Source organism: Rhinoderma darwinii, chromosome 4 (assembly GCF_050947455.1).
Source record: "Rhinoderma darwinii isolate aRhiDar2 chromosome 4, aRhiDar2.hap1, whole genome shotgun sequence".
NCBI lineage: Eukaryota > Metazoa > Chordata > Amphibia > Anura > Rhinodermatidae > Rhinoderma > Rhinoderma darwinii.
Window position 1 is genome coordinate 216,312,310 of NC_134690.1, and position 26,700 is coordinate 216,339,009.

At 42.8% G+C, this 26,700-nt stretch overlaps 1 protein-coding gene across 1 annotated transcript in view; it reads right to left on the reverse strand.

Moving 5' to 3' along the window:
* Nucleotides 1–23,448, reverse strand: part of GPR63 (G protein-coupled receptor 63) — a 37,672-nt gene extending 14,224 nt beyond the window's left edge. The window contains exon 1 of the mRNA XM_075862184.1: nt 23,177–23,448. The gene's annotated coding sequence lies outside the window, so the exon portion shown is untranslated. The remainder of the gene's footprint in view (nt 1–23,176) is intronic.
* Nucleotides 23,449–26,700: the final 3,252 nt, after the last annotated feature.

Sequence of the window (26,700 nt, forward strand, 5' to 3'; positions counted from 1 at the left end):
GAGGGGGAACAGAAGAGAGCAGACACGCTGCTGGTAAGAGTTATATGCCACCCCAGTGCTGGATTCACAGCTACACTGCTCTTTACTGCTGTATTATCTCCTTCACGTTGCTGCAGCTTCTTTATATATCGGATAGGACAGCATAATTCTCCTTTTCTTCTGTGTGCAGTGTATAGAAGACATGATAGCTGCAAGGCTCCACCCACTAGCTCAGAGACAACTAATAATTATAGAAAGAGCCTGCAGAGGAGAAAACTGCTAAAAAAAAGTGCGGAATACAAGTCATATAATGGCCAGAAATAGTGTTATATTTCATTACACACATATGATAGCTTATTCTGAAAAGTCACCTGAAAAGTAAGGTACACGTTAAGCTAGTGTTTATTTTACTTGTTTTTATTGTCTCGTGCGGTTCTTAAACAATTTTTCATATGTACAGGGCCCTTGAATTAATAGCAGTTTAAAATAGACACTTACTATAAGTCATACGGTCATGAATTAAAGAGCTATTGCAATCAGGAATGACAAATCTCCTACATTTAGAGGTGCACAGTGGAGCAAGGTTGTAGTATTAGAACATAACGTGGAGTAATAGTATTCTATTTAGTTTGGCAAAACAATGGTTGAAGTTAATATCAATTGTAACTGGAATTGATCTTTAGTAGACAGGCTTTTAAAATACTCTTCTCATATTTAGAATTCTCTTTAATAATATGCATTAGTGATAAGTGAATTAAATGTCTTTTAAACTGGCACAGATTTCTGAAGAAATGAGCCAAGGCAAACTAGATAAAACTAGATAAAACACACACGCATTTGTGCCTCACATCTACATCACTTCAGCTTCTAAAACACCCGGCTAGTTTTTAAATTGAATCTTACAAACTGAATCAACTATTAGCCAAAAAGGTGATAAAGATACCGGTCTGCACACATTTCCTTCCCTCCAGACGCATTTCCAGCTCTGCAGGTATAATCGCATGAAGTCACCATTTTTACTACCATTTTCTTACATTTTGTAAATCTGGATGTCATAGATAATGTCAACACAGATCACACAGCTCAATATCTTTGCTTACAATGCACCAGAAGAAGCAAATGCTCTTACCGACAATTCAGATAATGGTACATCTTTAGACCGTAGTAGCAGTAGCAGAGATCCTTTTGTGTGAAGCGAACTAAAGTTACATTACAATATATCACATCCGTTCAGCAATATACATTAATGCTGGATGAACAATCACACCTTTGAGTCTTGATGCAGTTACTCTACAAATAAAAAACGGAATAACCATAACCGCCACACAAAATCTCGTCTTCATCTTTTTTACCCTCGTCACATTTTGCCTTCATCAACTTCAATGTGGATAAAACAGAAAATGTAAAAAAACAAGGTTTTTTTTAAGGAAGCAGTTAACCCCTTCCCGACATTTGCCATGTATATATATATATATGGCACTGTTGGGAAGTGGTTCCTGCAAACCGAGGTACAGTTACTTTGCGTTGATAGTGTGGGCTCTGAAGCTAAAGCCATACCATCACTGCTGGCTGTCAGCTGTACATTACAGCTGACACACTGCTGTAACGGCCGGGACCGGAGCTAGTCTCTGATCCGGCCGATTAACCCCTCAGATGCTGCGCTCAATAGCGAACGCAGCATCTGAGGGTTTTTTAGCCGACGGTCACCTCAGCGACAACGGCTGGGGTGACGATGGTTGGTATGGCAACTGAAGGCCTAACAATGACCTTGTGTCAATCTACCTTGTACGGAAGCCTCCGGCGGTTCCTCATAAGCTTTGTCAGTTTAAGTATGACTGACAGCTCTAATACGATGCACTATGTAGGTAGTGCAGTGTATTAGAAAAGGGATCAGTGTTGCAGATCTTCAAGTCCCATAGTGGGACAAAAAAAAAAAGTGAACAGAATGTTAATAAAAATGTTTAAAAAAAATATAAGTTTCAAGTTAAAAAAATCCAAATTTGCCTTTTTTCCCATAAGTCTTTTATTATTGCTAAAAATGAAAAAACAAACAAAACAATACATAATTGATATCTCCGCGTCCAGAACGACTCAAACTATAAAACTATTACATAATTTATCCCACATGGTGAACGCCGTAAAAAAACAAAAACAAAGCCAGTATCGCTGTTTTTTTAGTTATATCTAATCTCAAAAAATGAAATAAAAAGTGATCAAAAAGTCACATTTACCCCAAAATAGTACCAATAAAAATGACAGCCTGTCTCACAAAAGAAGAAGAAATCCCTGACACAGCTTTGTCCTCGCAAAAATAAAAAATAAAGTTATGGGTCTTAGAATATGGCGACACAGAAAACAAATTTATTGTTTATTTAAAAAAAAGTGATTTTATTGTGCAAAATTTGGTACGGTATCGACCCGCAGAATAAAGCGAACATATAATTCATGGAACACGGTTAATGCTGAAAAAACAAAACAAAGAAGAACAATCCCTGAATTGCTTGTTTCCTCTCCCAAAAAAATAAAATAAAAAGTGATCAAAAAGTTATGTGTCCCAAAATGGTACCAATAAAATATACAGCTTGTCTCGCAAAACAAAAGACCCCCACACCGCTCCATCAACCGAAAAAAAGTTATGGCACTAGTAATGCGGTGATGAAAAAACATCCCGATGTGCAGGCTGGAGGGAACATCAGGAAGTGGTTATCAAGGAACTAGTATTTAGGAACTAGGAAGGGAAGGGACATGGCACATCCGCTGAAAGCGAGGGCACCCATATTATATCAGGGCAACACTTTGCCAGCACAATTTCCTAAGCTACAAAGAGGGAAAAGTCCCCAAAAGGTGCAGAATGTTACAAAAGGGAGATAAGAAAGGACACAGTTTATCAGTGTGACACCAGCCTGTGCATAACTGATTGCTTCACGGGAACCACACATCTATGGTTAATTGTATAATTTGCCGCATTATTCTACCCACTTATTATGCCCTGATGTACTATATGCCCCCACACAAACTGAAATACCAGCAATACTCCAAACAAAACTATTACCAAGCAAACTCAATGCTCTAAATGGCACTCCATCCATTCTAAGCCCTACAGTGTGCCCAAACAGCAGTTTACGTCCACATGTATGGCATAGACATACCCGGGAGAACCCGCTTAACAATTTATAGGGTAAGATTCTCCAGTGGCACAAGCTGCACACAACATATTGTGCGGTGAAATAGCATATCGGTGAAAAAATTGCAATTTTCACTTTGCCTCATCCACTGCGTATTAATTTCTGAAAAACACCAGTTGGGTCTAAATGCTTACTACACCCCTTGATTAATGCCTTTTGGAGTGTAGTTTCAAAAATGGGGTCACTTTTTTTTTGGTACATCAAAAGTTTTGCAAAAGCGACATGGCGCCTGCAAACCATTCCAGCAAAATCTCACGCTTTAAAAGACAAAATACCACTCATTTTCTTCTGAACCCTCCCATAAGTCCAAATAGCAGTTTCTAAGCACATATGGGGTATCACCATACTTGGGAGACATTGCTTTACAAATGTTGGGGTGCGTTTTCTTCGTTATTCCTTGTGAAAGTGAAAAATTTTAATCCAAAACTACATTATTGGAAAAAATATATAATTTTAAATTTCCACGACTTATTTCTAATTAATTCAGAAAAAAATCATTTGTGGTTACAATTCTCACTATATCCCATGATGATTCCTTAAGGGGTATAGTTTCCCTAATGGAGTCACTTTTGGGGTGTTTCCATTGTATTATTACTACAGGGGCTCTGCAAATGCGACATGGCGCTGAGAAACGATTCCAAAAGCCAAATGGCGCTCCTTCCCGTTGGAGCCCTACCGTGTGTTCAAACAGCAGTTTTTTACCACTTATGGGGTATTGCTGTACTCAGGAGATATTGCTTTACAAATGTTGGGGTGCTTTTTTGTCCTTCAGTTCTTGTGGAAAAGAAAAAAAATAGTTAAACCCACATTTTGTTATAAACATTTTTTCGATTTTAAATTTTCACAGCCTACTTCCAATAATTTCTGCAAAAAAACCTGTGGGGTCAAAATGCTCAATATACCCCTAGATCATTTTCTTGAGGGGTGTAGTGTCCTAAATGGGGTCACTTGTAGGGGGTTTCCATTGTTTTGGCCCTCAGGGGCTTTGTAAATGTGACATGGCCTCCACAAACCATTCCAGCTAAATTAGATCTCCACAAGCCAAATAGCGCTCCTTCCCTTCCGAGACCTGCCGTGTGTCCAAACAGCCGTTTATTACCACATATGTGGTATTGCTGTACTTGGGAGAAATTTGTTTTACAAATGTAGGGGTGCTTTTTCTCCTTAAGTTCATGGGGAAATGAAAACAATTCTACCTTTTATTGGAAAAAATAATAATTTTTCATTTTCACAGTCCAAATTCTAATAAAATCTATGAAACTCCTGTTTGGTCAAAATGCTTACTACACAGCTAGATTAATTCCTTGTGGGGTGTAGTTTCCAAAATGGAGTTTTAATTAAAAATGAATTTCTGCAAATCAAATGAAATTTGTAAATTTCACCTCCAATTTGCTTTAATTCCTGTGAAACACCTAAAGGGTTAAGAAACTTTCTAAATGCCGTTTTGAATAAGTTGAGAGGTGATGTTTCTGAAATTGGGTGATTTATGGGGGTTTGTAAAGTATGGGCCCCTCAAAGCCACTTCAGAACTGAACTGGTCCCTGAAAAACTAGCCCTTTGAAATTTTCTTGAAAATGTGAGAAATTTCTGCTAAAGTTATAAGCCTTGTAACGTCCTAGAAAATTAAAAGGATGTTCAAAAAACGATGCCAATCCAAAGTAGACATTTGGGAAATATTACTTAGCAACTATTTTGTGTGGTATTACTATCTGTCTTATAAGTAGATACATTGAAATTTAGAAAAACGCTAATTTTTCTCTACATTTTGGTGTTTTTCACAACTAAATACTAAATGTAATCGACCAAATTTTACCACTAACATAGGCCAATGTGTCAAGAGAAAATCTCAGAATCGCTTGGATAGGCAAAAGCATTCCAAAGTTATTACCACATAAAATGACACGTCAGATTTGAAAAATAAGGCTGTCAGGAAGGTCAAAACTGGCTGCAGCGGAAAGGGGTGAGGGTATCTTCACACTCTAAAGTAAAAACAGCTGTAAAATACGGAGCCGTTTTCAAGGGAATCCTGACCCAATAAAAAACGGCTCAAGAAGTGACATGCATTTTTTATGGGGCGTTTTTTTACGCACCGTTTTTTCAGACGGCCGCGTAAAAAAAATACCGTCGGAACGAAATTTCATTTTTTCCATTGAAATCAATGGGCAAATGTTTAGAGGCTCATACACAAAAAGAACTCCTATTGCAATTCACGGTAGAGGGTTAGATGCTATTAATGTAGAGCATACTACCTAATATTAAGGCAACTCCTATATGAGCATTTATACACAGGAGAGAGAGAGAGGAGCATGGAAGCCATATGATAAAAAAGTGAAAAAACTTTATTGAACATAGATACATACACAAAAAAAGTTGTTTTAAAAAGGTACAAATGGACAGAGAAACTCTATGTAATTCCAGTGTAACAAGAATGGCAGACTTAATATGACAAGTATAGGGATACAATAACCAATCTAGAAAATAGAGTTGGGGAAAGAATGAAAGACAGTATGTAATAGACACTAGATGATATATCATGACATAAGTATGCAGTAATGAAGATGTAGGAAAAATTCACTGCCAGTGCAAGTATCAATTGTTCAAGAAGTGCCAATAAGAGATTCATTAACAATCAGTCAAAGACTGATACTTTAATAAGTTCCCCAATTGCTAGAAGGTCTTATCCATTTAAAGAGTGTATACGGGAGCCTGACAGACGTGCGGAAACCCCAACGCGGGTTTCGCGGTATGCTTCCTCAAGGGGTGACACCCATAGCAGTGCATGGAGGACATGCAGCTCTGTACCAAGGAACTATACAGCATCCATACACTGCTGTTTACACTTGGTGCCCGTGTGGAGAGCCCTAGGCAAATTTATTGCAGTAGGAGTCCTCTCTCTAACTTTTTGGTAGGCACTCCCTCACCTGGGTTCTATGAAAGACTTTTACAAGACCGTCTCTATTGCCTTTTATCATTAAAAACTGCAGCCATTGCCTACAAAACACCTGTGACAATAAGGCATGTATTACCAGTGCTATCATAACGCAAAGAGTAAATTTAGCCGAGGGCTACAGCTAAAAAGGATTCTGGATGCTGGCATTGGTCTATTTATTACAGCTGTAGCTTATTTTAAAGAGATCCATTTAAAAATTCTAAGCCTTTCCCTGCCAAGAATGTATCTCATACGTCCTGGCAGGAAGGCACTTTAGGGGTCAGCTCACACGTTACGTAAACACTGCGGTTTTTCCGCAACAGAATTTGTTTCCCCATTTAATTCAATGGGTAGGTAAATCCCACAACAAGTAGCAGTTGTTGCGTTTTTTTGCAGGGGGTTCGCAGCCATCCCGCCGCAAAAAACACAACTCAGAAAAAAAAACAACTTTATACTTACCCAGAAGTCTGTGTTCCTCCCTCCAGCGCGGCCTCCTAGGATGAGGCTTCATCCCCGGTCAACATAGTCATTTTACACAGCGGACATTCCGGCCGAAAAACTGCACCACAGTGCAGGGCTTATACGCTGCGTGTTTTTATGCATGTGAACACGGCCTAGAAGTACTTCTGATACGTAATTGCTTCTTACAGCCCTCAATCAGACTGTCACAGAGCTGCGATCCAGGTCTTTTTGAAAGCGAAGAATCTTAGCTCTAGTGGCATAAGTTAGAGCAGGTTGAAGTGGGAGATGCATATATTTACAGCCTTCACTTCAGCCTGTGTGGAGGAGAAGAGGCAGTAAAGGTGATGGGGGACGTGCTGGCAGCATGCAGGGAAAGGAGGAGAAACTGTGACCGGTCATCCTCCTGTCCCTGTGTGACTGTAGATGACCCCAGGGGGAGGGGTAACATAAACCTTACTTAATTGTATTACTTCCCCCTGTATCAGTGAGCATACTTGCTCTCGGACTGCCACATATGGGGGTCTTTTTTTTTCTAGAGCAGTAGCTCATCCATTCACCATTCATCCCTCTGCGCCTAATTAGGCTACTCATTTGCAGTGTCAAATAAGTCACACCAAGCACTTGCACCACACAAACATCAATAAAATTTGTACATTTTACACTGGCCCTACCCAATCTTTAGCGTAAAATCAGCTGACTGCTTCTTTAGCGACACCCATCACACACTACAGTCATAGCGATAATGATTATCACTAAAAACGAATGTCAAATACAATTCTGCAGGATGTAAAAGACTTCAGTCAGATAAGACATTTTAATTCAATGATGGTTGCCATAAACTATAGTTATCAACTAGTTTGTCTATAAAACAAAATGAAAAACAAAAAAAAACCATAGTTAACGCATTAGATTAAATTTAGGGAATTGCAAAAATGTATTAGGGTTAGGCCGTGTTCACATGTTGCAGTCAATTTGTGTTTTTTTGTGGCGATTCTCGTAAAATAGCAGAAAAATTGAGCCGTTTTGCTTCAAAAAATGTTTAAACAACATTGGGACAAAACTTGATTTGACTGCAAGGTGTGAATACAGTGTTGGAGTTTGTATAGTGGGATGGAAAATTATATACCTATACAGTACAGAGCCTTCGCCTTACTGTGCGTGCAGATGCACTGACACCTTCTTACTGCCATTCCTGAGCAAGCTCTGGACTGGTGTTGAACCTGTAACTGAATTGTCTTAAAGAGGCTCTGTCACCACATTATAAGTGGCCTATATTGTACATAATATGATCGGCGCTGTAATGTAGATTACAGAAGGGTTTTTTTATTTAGAAAAACGATCATTTTTTACGGAGTTATGACCTATATTAGCTTTATGCTAATGAGTTCCTTAATGAACAACTGGGCGTGTTCTACTTTTGGCCAAGTGGGCGTTGTACAGAGGAGTGTATGACGCTGACCAATCAGTGACCAATCAGCGTCATACACTTCTCTCCATTCATTTACACAGCACATAGCTATATCACTATGTGCAGCCACATAAACACACTATAACGTTACTGCAGTGTCCTGACAATGAATATACATTACTTCCAGCCAGGACGGGATGTGTATTCAGAATTCTGTCACTTCTGTAGCGTCTCTGTGAAATCCCATTTGCGATGTTGTATCCTGCAAAACTTTGTGTGGTCGCCTTGGGGGAAATGCACTTTTTTGAAAATTCTAAGGATGCGGTGAGGTGGCTGGTTCGCAGTGAGCGCCGTATTCGTGATGCAGATGGAGAGATGGTGGAACGGGCTTCGATCTATTTGCGGGGTTGTTCTCTCCAAGGAGCTCCGAAACACAAATGCCCCTTCGATGTTGATTTGATGGACTATCCCTTGAATCCAGGAGTGGTTACAGGATGCTGACGGTTACTTTGTTTGAAATATGTGGTTCAAGTTACAAGGAGGACTGGTGCCCTAACTTGCTTTGGCTAAAGCAAGTCTTTTGGCATGTGTGGGTTATGTTGGTGTGGGTGGTGGGGGTGATTTTTTTTGGGTTCTTACAGAGTATGCATCTTTGTTTTTAATATAATGTGGATATATACTGTAATTGTGTGAAAATCCTGCTTTAGTCCTGCTTCACTATTTTCTGTAAACCCTACGGGTCTTAATATCACGACTTTATCCTAAAACAAAGTACAAAAGACACAGCGCCACATAGTGCAGATGAGTAGGTAATATAGGAGAGCAAGAATCGAATACGTGCTCACCTTGTAGTTGTGAATACTGGCAGGTATTACACTTGTGGTATGGAGGTACACTATGTCATGAGGAGGAAAGCTGCTGCCCGGTCCCATACGCAACGACCATAAGGAGTTGCTGGTAATGATGAAGTCGAACAAGGGAAAAAAAGGACCACAATGGCACTGCTTAAGGCCAGATTCACACGAGCGTGTGCGTTTTGCGCGCGCAAAAAATGCAGCGTTTTGCGCGCGCAAAAGGTCTATAAAAGCTCCGTGTGTCAGCAGCATATGATGCGTGGCTGCGTGATTTTTGCGCAGCCGTCATCATTATGACACCCTGTTTTTATGTTTTTAAACAGAAAAGCACGTGGTGCTTTTCTGTTTTCATTCATAGTTTTGACTAATGTAGCGCGATGCGTCCGTGTGCCGTGCGTGGTTTTCATGCACCCATTGACTTCAATGGGTGCGTGATGCGCGAAAAACGGGCAAATATAGGACATGTCGTGAGTTTTACGCAGCGGACATGCGCTGCGTGAAAATCACGGACAGTCTGAACGGCCCCATTGACTAACATAGGTCCGTGCGACGCGCGTGAAAACCACGCGCATAGCACGGACGTATTATACGTTCGTCTGAATAAGCCCTAATAAGGAAATTAACCCAAGTTCATGTTTAATGGAAGGTCAAATAATAAGATAGATGCTACGTGTTTCAACACCGGACCGACTCGGATCGGCCGAGTATGGGACCGACAGATCGGCCGAGTATGGGACCGACAGATCGGCCGAGTATGGGACCGACAGATCGGCCGAGTATGGGACCGACGGATCGACTGAGTATGGGAACGACGGATCGGCCGAGTATGGGACCGACAGATCAGCCGAGTATGGGACCGACAGATCAGCCGAGTATGGGACCGACAGATCAGCCGAGTACAATGTATATTGTACTTGGCTGCTTCCATCATTTCCATAGAGTTTAAATGAAGCAGCAGCACGCATGCTCGACTGCCGCACCATTAAATGTCCTCCTCACTGCGGTCGATCAGTGAGGAGGAAGAGGGGTTTGGGACCCCATTCTCACGATTTGTGGGGGTCCCAGCAATTAGACACTTCTCCTCGATCCTGTGGATAAGGGATAATTGTTTAATATGGGAATACCCCTTTAAAAATTATTTCCCTACTGCACATGCCTAATCAATTTTCTAAATGCTTTGTTTCTTGGTAATAAGGAGCAATCCTGTGTGGCACTAAAAAAATAGATGTAATATGCATATTCACCCTCATAAAAAAATAAAGCACAATTCTAAAACCTACTTCCATTTCCAGTGCTGAATGTTTCATATAGATTGTATATCTCGGAATGTGTTAATTGGTTTGGCAATATGTTCTGAAAACTCGTCATCTAAAGTGATAATTGGCCGTATCGGTCACAGTATTCTTGGCAGGGAGTCTAATATAAGTTCCTTTGACTCCTGTGAAAGGTCAGTTTCATCTAAATCACACTGACAAGTATGCTATTGAAAGTGGCTCAGTGCAACACTATTAGGAGGCTGCAATTTCTATAGGTTCTGACAAGGGTTTAAGAATGTAAGATACAAGATGATGGGTATGAGTAACGCTCTACTGAAAATAGGACAGTCTCTTACCACAAATAAAATGACTGAGAATGGTCACGGTTAGGCTGGTTTCACACGAGCACATTACGTCCGTAATGGACGGAACGTATTTCGGCCGCAAGTCCCGGACTGAACACACTGCAGGGACCCGGGCTCCTAGCATCATAGTTATGTACGACGCTAGGAGTCCCTGCCTCTCCGTGGAACTACTGTCCCGTACTGAAAACATGATTACAGTACGGGACAGTTGTCCGGCAGCGAGGCAGGGACTGCTAGCATCGTAGATAACTATGATGCTAGGAGCCCGGCTCCCTGCAGTGTGTTCGGTCCGAGACTTGCGGCCGAAATACGTTCCGTCCATTACGGACGTAATGTGCTCGTGTGAATCCAGCATTTATGCCATATTCACAGGATGGTTTAGAAATGGGAAAGTGGTGGGATCCTTTGCCATAAATGTTAGTTGTTGGTATATATTTTACAAGTCAATTATAAGTAATTTACTCATACAAAAATGTATGCGGAAATCATCATGTTCAGTTATTCACATTTTTTCACCAATCTGGTGTTTAGTATGATCTGAGCGACTAGGGGCATGGATTGATTGTTGGTGGCAGACATCGTAGTTAGGCCCCATTCACACGACAGGGTCCGAGTGTCGGCCGATAAAAATCGGCCGTTTTGCATCCGTTCAGATTCCGTTCCGCGCCATGTTGCCGTTTTTAACCCGTTTTGCATCCGTTTTTTTCCCTGTCCGTTTTAAAAATCGATTCAATTTCATTTAAATTTGTTGCCACACACAGCCCTCTGTAGATAATGCCACCCAGCCCCCTGCAGGTAATGCCACCCAGCCCCCTGCATGTAATGCCACCCTGCCCCCTGTAGGTAATGCCACCCAGCCCCCTGCAGGTAATGCCACCCAGCCCCCTGCAGGTAATGCCACCCTGCCCCCTGTAGGTAATGCCACCCTGCCCCCTGTAGGTAATGCCACCCAGCCTCCTGAAGGTAATGCCACCCAGCTCCCTGTATAAAATGCCACCAAGTCCCCTGTAGGTAATGCCACCCTGCCCCTTGTAGTTAATGCCACCCAGCTCCCTGTAGGTAATGCCACCAAGTCCCCTGTAGGTAATGCCACACAGCCCCCTGTAGGTTGCACCCCCCCCCCCCTTCCAGGAGAAGTCACTGACTTCAATGACCATATATGGACTGTGTAGTCACTCACTTCTCCTGTAGCGGAATCGGGTCGGGGATTCCGCTTCAGAAGTGAGTGACGTCGCTGTGTCCATATATCGACAGTGTAGTCACTCACTTCTCCTGGAGAGGAATCCCCGACCCTATGGCCCGGGATTCCGCTACAGGAGAAGTGAGTGACGTCACTGTATCCATATATGGACAGTGTAGTCACTCACTTCTCCTGGAGAGGAATCCCCGACCCTATGGCCCGATTTTCCGCTACAGGAGAAGTGAGTGACGTCACTGTATCCATATATGGACAGTGTAGTCACTGACTTCTCCTGTAGCGGAATCCCCGGCCATAGGGTCGGGGATTCCGCTTCAGAAGTGAGTGACGTCACTGTGTCCATATATGGACAGTGTAGTCACTCACTTCTCCTGTAGCGGAATCACCGGCCATAGGGAGCAAAAAAAGACCCTCCTCCTCCTCACATGCACTCTGCACTGTGAGGAGGAGGAGGAGAGCGAGTGCGAGCGACGGAATACATGGCCATCACTCGGGACACATTCCGGTAATGGCCGTGTATTACACGGCCCCATAGACTTCTATGGGAGCCGAGCGGCCAGGTAAACGGCTGAAAATAGGGTATGTCCCATTTTTTGACGGCCAGGTTTCCCGGGCCGTCAAAAAATCGGTCGTGTGAATAGCCCCATTAGGGGTCTATTGTTCCTAATGCAGCCGGGTGACGGCCGATTTATGAACGGCCGTCACCAGGCCGGGAAACCCTGTCGTGTGAATAAGGGCTTAGAGTTAGGCCTTATTCAGACGAGTGTATTTTACGTCCGTATGCTGTCCGTTGCAATAACCGACAGCACACTGATCCATTCAAATTAATGGGGCTATTCACACTTTCAAACTCACTGCATGTCCTATTTCGGTCCGTTTTTGCGGACCACGTCACCCTTTGAAGTTTATGGGTGCATGAAAAACACGGACAGCACACAGACGACATCCGTGTGCTGTCCGTGTTTCACGCATCAGTTGCTAAAGAAATGCTGAGAAAAAAAAACAGGAGGTGCTTGCAGATGAGAAACGCGAATGCGAAAAACTGATGACACACGGAACACACACTAACGCAACACAGAACTGAAATGCATGAAATACGGTCTGTTTTTTGTGGACGCAAAACAGACACGCTCGTCTGAATAAGGCCTAAAACTGCTGATCTCCCGGAAATTTCATGCATTGTGCCACAGCCTCTTGTTTATTTTGCTTATATAGCAAATTCTGCATCACTGTACAGAGATTGTAATCACTCGCATCAGCCCTATCCCTAATGGGGTAAACAATCTAGTTTCCCTAGCTCCCAGAGCACATACATCGTTCAGTCTGAACATTAAAACCACCTGCCTAAAGGTGGTTTTACACGGCCGGAAAAACGAGTGCCAATTGATGCTACAGCTACAATGTTGATTGACACTGGTTAGCTTCATTCACAAGGAGCAATGATCGTTAATGTGCGTGGAAGAACGATTGTTAATGCGATCCCATGCATTATGTCGTCAGCACATCTCCCTGTTTACATCCTACCTGAGTATTGCTGCTCATCATGTGCAGCTCTTTATGGCCCTCACCATACACCAGGTCACAAAGGAAACGTAATGTCAATCTGGTACTTTAAACATGACAATTTGATCAGTGTACTCCAAGGGCCTGCTCAGTGACCAGCTGTAAATCCAACAAAGCACCATGAGGCTCAATGCACACGATGCGTATTATGTGCGGTTTTGCGTGTGGCAAATCCGCAGCATAATACAGTACCAGCAGAGTCAATGTGATTCCAGGAAATCTGGCTACATGCACACGCTGCAGAATTTTATGTGGAAAATCCACATCAAAACCGCAGATAAATCCGCACTTAGTGTGTTTTTGACTGCGGCTTTTATATTTTGATGCGTAAACAGGTGCAGTTTTATGCTGCGGATTATGGTGCATTTTTTCTAAACTTGACAGATACAATTCTGAGGCAGAAATGCAAGATATATTGATAAATTGGTTTGGCCCATATTAAAGAGGCTCTGTCACCACATTATAAGTGGCCTATATTGTACATGATGTAGATTACAGCAGTGTTTTTTATATAGAAAAACAATCATTTTTGACAGAGTTATGACCTATATTAGCATTATGCTAATGAGTTACTATATGACCAAGTGGGCGTTGTACAGAGGAGTGTATGACGCTGACCAATCAGTGACCAATCAGCATCATACACTTCTCTCCATTCATTTACACTGCAGATAGCGATATATCTATATCACTATTTGCAGTCACATAAACACTCTATAACGCTACTAGTGTCATGACAATGAATATATATTACCTCCAGCCAGGATGTGATGTGTATTCATTCTCCTGACCACTTCTGTAGCGTCGCTGTGAGTTACAGCACAGCAGGCTTAGTCTCGCGAGATTACGCTGTAAACTGTCATTCACAGCGAGATCTCGCTGTGCTGTGCTGTAAATCACAGAGACACTACAGAAATGGTCAGGAGAATGAATACACATGACGTCCTGGCTGGAGGTAATGTATATTCATTGTCATGACACATGAGTAGCGTTATAATGTGTTTATGTGGCTACACATAGTGATATAGATATATCGCTATCTGAAGTGTAAGTGAATTGGGAGAAGTGTATGACGCTGATTGGTCAGCGTCATACACTCCTCTGTACAACGCCCACTTGGTCATATAGTAACTCATTAGCATAAAGCTAATATAGGTCATAACTCCGTCAAAAATGATTGTTTTTCTAAATAAAAAAACACTGCTGTAATCTACACTATAGCGCTGATCACATTATGTACAATATAGGCCACTTATAATGTGGTGACAGAGCCTCTTTAAACTTTGTTGCAGTGAGAGACTACATTGTGGAGCAGAAGCATTCGGGGAGACTGGTTTTTGATCTGAACGAAGCAAACACTGAAAGGAGGTTTGGCCTGAAAATCATATTTCTCTGCACTGCTAGAGTAAGATCACTTATACCATTACTACAAGCTGGAGTTGAAGGGAGTACAGTCCCTAAGGTGGATCGTTCTGCGGTGTATTGGTGGAGTGTGAGCGGAGGACCTCTTTTGCTTTTGAAATTTACATGCTGCCAATTTAGAAATACGTACCGCAGGTCAATTTACACTCTGAAAAATTCTAAAACGTTTAGATGAGATTACGTGAAACCACATTTACTTTGATGGTACTGTATAAGGCCAAATTCACATGAACGTGGGGAAAATCTCACGTCAAAAACTGACTTTTTCACATCCGAAATGCCCCCTTGTGGGTTCCGTTTTCATGGATCGCGAATAGACTTGAGTCTATGGAGGGATCTGTGAACACGAAAGAAAATAGGAATTAGACCTACCGGTAATTGTATTTCCAGGAATCCATCATGACAGCACCAAAGGAGGTTGCCCTATTGACCTCTGTAGGGACAGGAAGACAGAGAGGTTAAAAGGCCCCTCCCACCACCCACTTGCCAGTGTTTTTCAATTACTACACCAGGATTGATGCAACCCTATTTTATTTCTAGGGATAATAACTGACATGTTAATTGCACAAATCAGAATTCAATAAGGGAGGGAATGTAAGGGTTCTGTCATGATGGATTCCTGGAAATACAATTACCGGTAGGTCTAATTCCTATTTTCCAGTACATCCCTCATGACAGCACCACAGGAACAATACCAGATTATAATGCTCAGGGCGGGACTACGGATTGGAGGACTTTCCGTCCAAAACTTAAATCCGTATCGGACAGAACATCGAGCCTATAATGTTTGCAAAACGTATGATGGCTTGACCAAGTGGCAGCTCTGCAGATTTGGTCCACAGAGGCTTCTCTTCTTTCTGCCCAGGATGCCGAAACTGCCCTCGTTGAATGGGCTCTGATGCCTTGTGGGGCACATAGTCCTTGGGACTTGTATGGTAGTTTTTACCCATCTTGCTAGAGAGCCTTTTGAGGCTTTCTTTCCTCTATTCTTTCCCCCAAACAGGACAAATAGATTTTTATCTTGTCTCCATCAGGTGGTTCTATCCAGATACTGAAGAATTGTTCGCCTGACATCCAGGCAATGGAATTTTTCTTCTTGTTGGTTTTTTGGATCTGGATAAAAGGAAGGTAGAATTATTTCTTGTTCTCGATGGAAAGCAGTAGAAACCTTTGGAATAAAGGAAGGAGCCAGCATTAGAATGATCTTATTCTCTTGTACTTTTAGGTACGGTTCTATGACCGACAGAGATTGGATTTCTCCAATCCTTCTTGCTGAAGTAATAGAGACTAAGAATGCAGCTTTTAGAGTTAAAAAATGCATACTAATCGTGTCGAGCGGCTCAAAGGGGGGCTCACAAAGAGTCGTTAACACTACATTCAAATCCCAGGTAGGAACTGATTTCTTTAGGGAAGGTTTCAGTTTAGAGACTGCTTGAGTGAATCTTCTGATCCACCGATGTTCAGCCAGGGGAGTGTTAAAAAAAATGACCTAAGGCTGAAATCTGTACTTTTAAGGTACTAAGGCTAAGCCCTTTTTTGAATCCCGATTGTAAAAAAATCTAGGATTTTCACGATGTTGGGAGAAAAGGGGTCTGGTCCTGGGTCTCCATACCAGGAACAGAATTTCTTCCAAATTTTTTGATAGATTGAGGTAACTTCTTTATGACTTGATAAGATAGTTGAAATTACCTCATCTGACAGACCGTGGTTTCTCAAGATCTGCCTTTCAGGATCCAGGCTGACAACTTCAGAGTTTCTAATCCCTGAAAGAATAAGGGACCATGGGAGAGAAGATTCTCCTTGACTGGGAGCATGATAGGGTCTTCCAACACTAGGTATTTTACGATTGGAAACCAACTTCTTTTTGGCCAATAGGGAAGAATAATGATGAGCTTTGTTAAATCTTCCTGGATTTTTCTTAATACCATTGGTATTAGAGGAAACGGAGGAAAGGCATAGGCCAGATCCATGCCCCAGGGTTGGGACAATGCATCTACTCCCAATGGATTGTCTCTGAGATTTAGGGAGAAGAATGTCTCTACTTGGGAGTTTTTCCTCGTGGCAAACAAGTCTATTTGTGGATAACCCCATCTTCGGGTTAAGGACAGAAAGACTTCCCTGTTTAGGGACCATTCTCCAGGGTCTACTTTTTCCCGACTCAGGAAATCTGCTGATAGGTTCTCTGAGCCTTTTAGGTGGACTGCAGAGACTGATAGGACATTTTCTTCTGCCCAACTGAAAATTTGTGTAGAGAGGGCCTGAAGAAGAGTGTGTCTTGTTCCCCCTTGATGGCGAAGAAAGGACACCCTTTTATAATGGATGAAGCTCTTATAAGTGTCTCCCATACGGCTTTTAGTTCTCTGAAGTTTGAGAACATCATCTTCATTTGAACAGGCCATGTGCCCTGAAAGTGCTTGTCTTGGATTACCGACCCCCAGCCGTGTTTGCTGGCATCTGTGGTAATCACCACATAAGTAGAAGTTCTCCAGGGGACTCCCTTGTCTATGTTGTTTGTGCAGAGCCACCACAGGAGGGATGATTTCACAGTCTCGGAAATTTGAATTCTTGAATTCAGGGAGTTCTGTTTTCGATCCCACTGGGATAAGATCAGATTCTGTAAGGGTCTGGAGTGAAATTGACTCCATGGAATAGATTGGATGCAAGACGTCATCATTCCCAACATCCGCATACATTCACTTATGGAACAGGCGTCTTTCCCCCAAAATTTCTTTACATCTGCCAGTAGGAGTAGGGAGGAGTCCAGCAGTACTCCTAAGAAGACCTTCTGTTTTTGGGGAGGAAGACTTGACTTCTGAAAGTTGATTATCCATCCCAATTCCTGTAGTAGGGAAAGAACCTGTGACCGATGACTGTCTAAGATAGATGGAGTATCTGCCGTCAACAAGAAGTCGTCTAGATATGGGATAATTACTATGCCCTGACTTTACGAATGCCATGATCTCTGCCATAATTTTTTGTAAAAATTCTGGGGGCGGAGGAAATGCAGAAAGGGAGGCAGACAAACTGGAAGTGGAGAATGGAAGGACCGTTCTGAATCGCGAATCTGAGGAATCTCTGGTAAGCGGGGTGAATAGGAACGTGATAATACGCATCCTTTAAATCGATCGTACACATTGATGTCTCTTCCCTTATTAGAGGAATAGTCGATCTGATAGACTCCATCTTGAATTTTCGATATTTCACCCACTTGTTTAGGACCTTCAGGTTGATTATTGTCCTGTAGGAACCGTTTGGTTTTTTGACTAAGAAGATTTTTGAATAGTGGCCTTTGAATTTTTCGTTGTGGGGAACTGGAGTAATGGCTCTCAATTTGAGTAATTTCTGAACGTCCCGGATAAGGATCTGATGAAGGTCTTTTGCTTGGTACTGGGTTATTAGAAATTTCTCTGGAGGAATGGAGGAAAATTCTATTTTGTACCCTTCTTCTATGATCTTTAGAACCCAGGGGTTCTGGGTTATTCCCGACCATTTGGGATAAAATTGTAGGAGTCTTCCTCTCACGCTCTTGGCGTCATTGCTTTGAGGGCTGAAATGAATTATTGGGGTGAAGGAGATATCTTCGACCCCTTCTTCCTTTGGGGTAACTCCAGCGACGGGACTTCCCTTTCCCGCTGTAGTTCTGTAAGGTAGGTTCCCTCTGTTGGCGAAACCTCCCAAACTGAGGGGGTTTTTTTGGTTTCTCTTCGGGAAACCCCTTTTTCCTATCTGCTGCATTCTCCAGCATGTTATCCAGGAGAGGACCGAACATCAGAGACCCTGTAAACGGGATAGAACATAATTTGTTCTTGGACTTCGTATCTCCTGACCACATTTTGAGCCATAATGCTCTTCTAGCAGCATTCGACAGAGCCCCATTCCTGGCAACAAATATAATAGATTCCGCTGAAGCGTCTACCAAGAATCCGGTTGCCATCTTTAGTAAGGGTAGAGATTCTACTAGGTCTTGTCGTGATGTCTTCATCATCAAATGGGTCTCCAGCTGGTTTAACCATATAAACATTGCTCTTGCTACTGATGTGGCCACGATATTAGTCGGTATCAAAGCAGAGGAAGATTCCCACACTCTTTTCAGTAGCCCGTCTGCCTTTCGGTCCATGGCGTCCTTCAACTGAGAGGAATCTTCAAATGGGATTGCGTTTTTTTTTAGCAACCCTGGCTACTGGGACATCTACTTTTGGGATCTCATCCCAAGGTTTAGTGTCTTCTGGATCAAAGAGAAGTCTGTTTTAAAATCTCTTGAAACGAAGAGCCTTTTTTCTGAATCTTCCCATTCAGTTGTCACCATTCTTTTGAGATTTTCGTTTACCGGAAAAACCTTCGTTTTCTTTTCCGTTAGACCTCCAAACATCTCATCCTGGATGGTATGTGGTTGGTCTTCTTCGGGAATATCCATGGTTTCCCGTATTGCCTGAATTGGAAGAAGTTGAGTGGAAGAAGTTGAAGGCAAGAGTTCCTCTCCTTCTTCTAACTCACCCTCCGATAGGTAATAACACTCCTGCTCCGAGTCAGACCCCTGAGAGGGAGGACAATATTTTTGATCCACTTCCATCCGTGGTCTTTTTGCCCGGGAGTGTGAGGGAGTTTCTTGAGGAGGGGCGAGGGAGGCTACTGACTGACTCACTTCTTCACGAATCATAGCCCTAAGTTCTGACATAAACGTTGGTTGATCCTCTTTTAGTATTTTTGCAATACAATCCTGACACAATTGTTTCCTATGTGACTCTGGCAATTTTTTTTGCACAAGTCGCACATTTTTTAACCTTCTTTTTATGAGTTTGTCTCTGAGAGGAATCTTTATCCTAGAGAAAACAGAAGGTAGGTAAAGTATGGTGTGCATACATAAGGAGTCATAACCCTTACCCCAAGGGTGAGACTCACGTGACCCTGGGACATATCTGGAGTTCCGTCAGGACGAGGAAGTTCCATACCGCGACAGGTAACAGGCAATGCAATATGCAATCCACAAAATCAATCCAAGTTAGAGGTATCAGCTCTAACTACATACCTGTGCGTGTCCCTTTAAATGCGGGCGTTTTGAATTTCCCGCCTTCCAAGATGGCCGCGGACCGGAAGTAGCCCGACATCATTTCCGGTCGGCTATTCGTTGAGGTGCAGCCGCTCATAGCCGGCGACTGAGGCTTGCTATGCGGCGCAGCGAGGATCCCTGCCGGTGCGTCCAAACCTATGGAGCTGCCGGTCCCCGCCTGGTCACGCGGCCAGGTCGAAGCCTGCTTGGGAATCCCGAACCCCACACACTACCGGAACCCTGCCTAGGATTCCTCCGGTAGGTGTCTTAGGTTGGGAGCTAAGGGACCTCTCGTTCGAGGGGTGTTAGACTAGGCTTTAGGGAGAAGGGGGAGCGCACGTGCCCGGTGTTTGCGTCAGGTTTCCTCCCACATTCAAAAAAAAAAAAAAAAACAACAATAGGGAATTTAGATTGTGAGCCCCAATGGGGACAGTAAAAGATGACCTCTGTACAGCGCTGTGTAATAAGTTGGTGCTATATAAGTAACTGAAATAAATAATAATAAATAACTGTGTGATGCTATTGTGTCAACACTGACCAAAATCATTAACCACTTGCCGCTGCAGCCATTTTTAATTTAGTTTTCTTTTTGTCTCCCCACCTTTCAAAAGCAACACATTTTTTCGTTTTCTGTCGCTATAGCCGTATGTGGGCTTGTTTTTCGTGGGACGAGTTGTAATTTTTCATGGAAACGTTCATTGTAATATATATTGACGTGGAAAGCTGGAAATAAAATTCTTTGTGGGGTGGAATAGGAAAACAACAGTGATTCCGCTTTTGTTTTTTGGGTTACATTTTTACGGCATTCACCGTGAGAAAAAAAAAATTAAACTTAACTCTATTCTGGGGGTCAATACGATTATGGCTATACCAAATTTATATAATTTTTTTGTTGTTTTTCTACTTTTACAGAGGAAACATTAATTGTTAAAAAACCAAAAATTTGTTTTGGGTTCCCATAACTTTTATATTTTTCCATCAACTGAGCAGTGTGAGGGCTTGTTTTTTTGCGGGGTGTGCTGTAGTTTTTAGTGGTACAATTTTGCATACATACGGCTTTTTGATCACATTTTTTGTGGACGCCAGGCGGCCAAAAAAACAGCAATTCTGGCAGTTACAATTCCTTTTTTTACGACGTTCATCGTGAGGGTTAAATAATGTTATATTGTAATAGTTCGGACTTTTACGGACGTGGTGATACCAATTAATTTTTTTACATTTACTTTTGGGGGAAAATGGGAGAAGGGTCGTTTTTGTTTTTTTACTTTTAATTAATTTTTTGGGAAATGTATAAAAAAAAACAACGATTTAACAGTTTAACATTTAAATTAGTCCCCCTAAGGAACTTGAAGCAGCAATAGTTGGATCGCTTGCGCCATATGTTTTTTTTACCGGCTACTATGATGTCCTCCCAGGCTGCTATGACAATCATCAGCACCCCGTGATCGCTATTAACTGCGGCACCTAAGTGCTTAAACGGTCGGGATCGGAATTCTCTTTAATCCTGGCCATTTCAGTGAAGTGACGGCTGTAACATATATCATCCCATGAGCCTGCTCCATACTTCCTCTTGCTGTCTACGACGTAACTCTACATCAAAATTCGGCAAGGACATGAATAGGATTTCCAGCCCAAAAAGTCAAAAGGGGCCAATTAGTGTAGTAATTATGGTTTCTGTTTTGTTGTGGTGGCTATTTTTGCAAGGGACCACGAGATATGCAGCCATATTGGTTGTTTACTTTACATTTTTGGTGCAAAGGGTAGGTGATAAATGGATGATCCCTGGACCGACTGCTGGAACTTCCACCGATCATAAGTCCTCTGCTCCTCCTCACTGCGCGACCATGGCGAGGAGGAGATTGAACGGAACGGCAGTCAAGCATGCGTCTATAGGACTGATGGACATTGGTTGTTGCCCATAGCAACAAATAACAGCTGTCATTTTTGACGAGCACTATAAGAAATGGAATCTGTACGGTGATTGGTTGCTATGCACCATAAAAACAGGTTTTCTGTTAGACAGTTTTTATGAATCTCCCACAATATGTTGTCTAAATTTGCAAACCTTTTTTTTTTTCAATATTCTTGGTGCACAGGCAATCCCAGATGCAGCATATGAGGATAAAACTTTGACCATCATGGTTCTACATAGCAGGTAGGGTGTTAGAAGGGGCCCACATACCAGCCTGGGCACCTTAAAGCCAGAAGCGCTCAGGTCAGCGGAAGCCGTAGGGAGGTCATATTTATTAAAACATACAATAGAAAAGTCCTCTTCTTTTTCAAGAGATGTGACCCGCATCTATCAGACACGGGATACGCCATAAATGTCTAAGTTGGGAATAACCCTTTAGTCCCCGTACTAGAACAGTTGGCAAGGACTGATACGAATGGCTAAATTCCCAGTCCAATAACGCACAGGATAGTAATAAGGGTATGTTCACACATCTGTGAGTGGGGTTGTTTCCGCAGCATGAGTATTTCGATTTATGGGACAGTTTTACAAAAATAGAATAGTTTGCTACCAAAACGACTCATGTAAACACACTCATCCTTCATACCCAAGTTTTTAGTAAAATGGTACATGCGGTTTTTTATGGCTTTTTTTGCAAATAGCAAGTTTTACTTTTTTTAGGTGCCGTTTTTCACATTACAAATCATGTGATTAAAAGATCACAGGATGCAAATTAGAAATTGCGAAATCACAGACGCATGAAATCGCACTTACACGTGCGACGTGATGCGCCCCATTGACTTACGCTAGATCTGATATTACACAATACGGCACTGCGTCCTAACATGAAAATGTTTGTGCGATTATCGGAAGCGATGCGTCTGTGCTGTGGGGCCCTGGCCTAAAATACATATTCAGCCCCTAGATACAGTCACTGAAATTGTATCAAAATTATTTTATTTTCTAATCATTCCAATACACAGCAGTAAATATCTCTACAAGTATGTGGAATAAAGACTGAATGTTCCGATAATGTACGGTTTGCCTGACTGGGGCCGCAGATGTAAGGTCTTTGCCCAATTCAATCAGTATTTTGATATATTCCATTATCCGGACAGTCATCGAGAAACATATAGTACCAATTGTTCCCATTATTGAAAGTATTCCATGCATAGCAAATTCTCAACCATACTGGCAGTGCCCATCACCGGTGTACTGAATGATGGCGCTGACTCCGATGTTGCAATACCATCATTTTATGTACCAGTGACGGATGACCGTTAACGACTATTATAGTGGGATCGCTAACAAAATCGTTAGGTCTATGGCCACAGAGTTACTGCAAGAGAGGAGTCATGTCATCTGGTAGAAAGGGGGAGCAGAACATTAACCCTTCCATCCCCTGTGCAAATTCTGCAGCTGAAGCACAGACATCACCAGTGCTACAGAATGAATGACTATAGAGCCAGCCCAGCAGACGAATGGTTAAAGAGGGGGTGTCAATAGCCCAGCCAGACCTGGAATAGGAATGCAGCTATTGTGCGGGAAGGTACTGACCTGCGGTCCCCTCTCCCTCAGGCAGGAGGATCTAGAGTGGTGTCTCCGGCGTCCTCCCTACAGCAGCCGTCGCTTCATGCTGTATGGCTCCATTCACTCTCCATTCAGTATCCTGGCCGATAGCACCGCACGGCCGCTGCATCCCCGTTCTCGCTTTACGTTACCGTGCAGCTTCATGCTGCATTATAGCCGCGCACTGTAGACATCCATTGTTAATAATAACCGTGTACAGACACGGAGCTACAGGAGCGCTCCCTGTCAGCAGCTGCACTGAGGGACGGGCCCGGCGCACACCACGCCCGCCACCTCGCCATTGGCTCCTCTGTAACAGAAAGTGAAGGCACAGCTGGATGGGAAGGAAAAGTTCTCCAGCAGCTGTTAGAAATACTTCTGCGGTTATTTTACCTCAGTTGCTTACGGTGCTCTGCCGGTTTATCATTATTATTGTACGTCAAGCAGTCATTAACGGAGGAGAGGGCTACAGTGATAACGCATGATGCGGTATAACAGGGAGCTGGTAGAAATATGCCCAATTGTCCATATCCTACAGCACCACCTCCCCACAGACACCTTTCCTGATGTTATTTAGAATCTTTTGACGCCAGGATTATACATTTTAGGCCCCCCATGCACATCACGTTATTGCCCTACGTGTTTATCGTATACGTCGTGAAATATCCCGACGTACACAATAAACGTGTTCATACAGCTCCTATCCTAACGGAGACCAAAAGGCTGTCCTTTTGGTGTGCATCGGGCTGGTACAAGGCTTCGTTCATATCTCAGTCAGGGTCCCATTCTGACGTTCCTTCGAAGCTTCCCGTCAGAACGGGACCCTGACTGAAACAAACGGAAACCGTACGCAGGTTTCCGTTTGGCATCACTGGATCCGGTGCCAATGGTTACCGTTTGTCTCAGTTGTGCAAGGGTACTGCACTACGCTATTGATTCCGTCAAACGACGGAACCTTTGAACAACTGAGACGAACGGAATCCATTGGCACAAGATCCGTCACCACAAACGGAAACCTATGGTTTCCGTTTGTTTCAGTCAGGGTCCCGTTCTGACGGGAAGCTCCGACGGAACGTTAGAACGGACCCTGTAGATCAAATCTTTGGCACTCTGCAGTATGGTCTGGATGCTGTAGGTAGGGTTCCCACCTCGTCAATAAGATAAAACTCAAGCACTCCTCTGCAAAGAAAATATTTAATATTCGGATCAGGCAATGTAATAGAGAAATATGTAATGTTTCGGCCACAATCCGGCCTTTGTCAAAACTCTATTGCCGCTGGTCAATAGAAAAAGTTGCTGGAGCGCTATAGGAAAACGTAGCGTGTACCATGGAGAAATGGGTCCCAATAGAACGGGACCCTGATGTGAACGAAGCCTAATTTGGTATACCTTTTTTTGAAGGAAGGAAGGAAGAGCATAGTGCTTTTCCAAGCTGAGGGATCCCACAAAAAACAGTATACCACACGATATATGTATTTTAAGGGCATGTTCACACGGCATACGAAAAACAGCTGTAAAATACGGAGCTGTTTTCAAGGGAAAACAGCCTCTGATTTTCAGCCATTTTATATGCATCAAGCGTTTTTTGATGCGTTTTTTCTACGGCCGTATTTGGAGCTGTTTCTCTGTTGAGATAATGAAAAACTCATGTGACATGCACTTTTTTACGCGGCATTTTTTTACAAATGCCCCATGGAAACGAAACGCTGATTTTCCCATTGAAATCAATGGGCAGATGTTTGAAGGCGTTCTACCTCCATGTTTTCAGCCATTTTTCGGGGCGTTTACGGCTCGAAAAACTGCTGAAAATAGGCCCTGTGAACATACCCTAACATGGGAGCTTATGGGTAATGGATGCCACTGTATGGCATCAGTTACAGGTATATGTTAAACGTATACTTTGGGGAGATCCCGACATCACTGTTCATATATGGATAGTGACGTCAGGGGATTCTCCAGGGCCAGAATCCCTGGGCAGAACGCTAGTAGATGTTCTGCCCCAGGATTCCGGCCCTGGGAAAGCTGTTTTTTTTTGTTTTTATTTTATTGTAAACAATTTCTATTAATAATAAACTTTATTAAACTTTAACAGTTTTTTTAGTCACACTAGGGGAGCATTAAAATGCAATCTACTGATCGCTTACATAATGCTTTGTTATACTCAGTATACCAAAGCATTTTTGCCTGTCAGTGAATCTATTAGGTTATGTTCACACGCACTGTTTTCAGACGTAATTCGGGTGTTTTACCCCTCGAATTACGCCTGAAAAAATGGCTCCATTACGCCTACAAACATCTGCCCATTGCTTTCAATGGGTTTTACAGTGTTCTGTTCCCACGAGGTGTTATTTTACGCGTCGCTGTCAAAATACGGCGCGTAAAAAGACGCCCTCGAAAAAGAAGTGCATGTCACTTCTTGGGCCGTTTTTGGAGCCGTTTTTCATTGACTCCTTTGAAAAACAGCCCCAATAACGTCCGTAAAATACGCCGCGAAAAACGCGAGTTGCTACAAAAATGTCTGAAAATCAGGAGCTGTTTTCAGCTGAAGTAGCTCCGTATTTTCAGATGTATTTTGCTAAGCCGTGTGAACATACCCTTAGGCTGTGAGCCGGGGGCCTTTGTTAGGCGGCCGATTACCATAGCAATCTATTGACGCCATGCAATTGTTTTGCGGTACAACGATAGGGGGACAGATGGAGCCACTTAGATGCCATGTTCGCCATTGATCGTGGCATCTAGGGGGATAAACAGCCGGGATCGGAGATAACCGATCCCAGGCGTTGCGGCGGGATGTTGGCTGTGTATTACAGCTCCCGTGTCTGCCATCTACTGGGCATACCATTACACCCTATTACAGTCAATAGACTACAATTAGGACGTAATGGTTCGCCAATTTATGCGAACGGGTAAAAAGGTATGTCCGCCTTTGCAACCGTTATTATTGCAACAATGTATTCAAAATAAAAGAAATTAAACTTTGCAAATTAATTATTTTTTAATTAAGTCTACTAGTATATAAAAAGTTGCTTCATTTTTGTATTATTTTGAAGCTTTGAAGCAATAAAAATAATGTTGCAATGATGGATACACCCTTCAAAAATAATTGAGCAGTGGCCCATGGTAACCAATCAAATTCTGGCTCTCATTTATCAAAGACCCTTTTATAAATTAAATCAGATCCCTCATTGGTAACTATGGGCCTGCAACGTCCGCGGTCGCAGACTGCAGACTCCTATCATCCTGCAGACGTCTTCCTCCCCAGATGCCAGCAGATGGGGCCGTCCTGTCCTGTAGTAACCACTAGGGTGCACGCTCGAGCTCCTACCCGGCCTTAAAGGGCCAGAGCACACACATGTTTTAGATTTAACTGATTGCTCCCAGGCCACCCTGGACTATAAGAAGGGCCCTGCCCCTTCCTTCATTACCTGAGTGTTGTTGTGTTTACCCGTGTTAGTCTTTGCAAATGGTCCCTTAGTGTTTTCCAGTTCCCAGTGTTCCCGTACCTGCTACCT